This window comes from Mus caroli, unplaced genomic scaffold (genome assembly GCF_978045245.1).
Source record: "Mus caroli unplaced genomic scaffold, Mus_caroli_1 scaffold_11, whole genome shotgun sequence".
Classification (NCBI taxonomy): domain Eukaryota; kingdom Metazoa; phylum Chordata; class Mammalia; order Rodentia; family Muridae; genus Mus; species Mus caroli.
This window is the reverse complement of record NW_028227266.1, coordinates 48,202,193-48,202,921: the sequence shown is the minus strand read 5'-3', so window position 1 is coordinate 48,202,921 and position 729 is coordinate 48,202,193. Positions and strand designations below refer to the sequence as shown.

Below are 729 nucleotides of genomic sequence, written 5' to 3'. Positions count from 1 at the left end.
TAGAATAAACAACTAAATTGATATGTAAATAAAAACTGGGCTTTTGGTCTGCATGAGGTGAGCCAGCAGAAAGGGATAGCAATTACCTCTTTTGAAGTTTTTCCTAGCAAGAGCTAAGCTGTCTGAAGATCTCTGGAGGGTAAACACAGCTCTTCCAGAGGGGTTTTTTCCCCCCCTCTAACAGGATTTCTGATTTTACTCAGAAAATCCATGGAGAGCAAACAAAGCTCTTTTAGAATTTTTTGTAGCTCTTTTAGAATTTTTTCTAATAGAATTTCTTACCTTGGTTGGAAATCCCAAGAATTCCTTAGAGAGCTGACACAGCTCTTAAGAATGTTTTCTAACAGCTATCCAGAGAAGAATGCTGTCCGAAGAGTGAACGCAGCTCTTTTAGAGGTTTTTTTTTTTTTTTTTTTTTTTTTTTTTTGGTTTTGTTTTGTTTTTGTTTTTGTTTTCTTTCTGATTTTGATTGGAAAACTCAATAATTACTTTTAGAAATTTTCTAATATGATTTCTGACTTGGTCGGAAGATCCAAGAAGTTTTTATAGCAGCTTTTCTAACTTCAGTCAGGAAACCCAGGAACTATCTAGAGAGCTTTGAGAATTTTTACTAGCAGAGAGAGCTGTCTCAACCAGAGAGTTTATTTTAGAATAGCAAGGAAAAGCTGTCCAGAGCAGAGCAGAGCAGAGCAGAACACAGAGAGCAGTCTGTAAAGCTGCTGTGAGCAG

At 36.5% G+C, this 729-nt stretch overlaps 1 non-coding gene across 1 annotated transcript; it reads left to right on the top strand.

The window, feature by feature from the left end:
• Positions 1-236: 236 nt before the first annotated feature.
• Positions 237-300, top strand: LOC147002008 (U7 small nuclear RNA). The gene has a single exon (XR_015044575.1). It is a non-coding gene; the product is annotated as a U7 small nuclear RNA (small nuclear RNA).
• Positions 301-729: the final 429 nt, after the last annotated feature.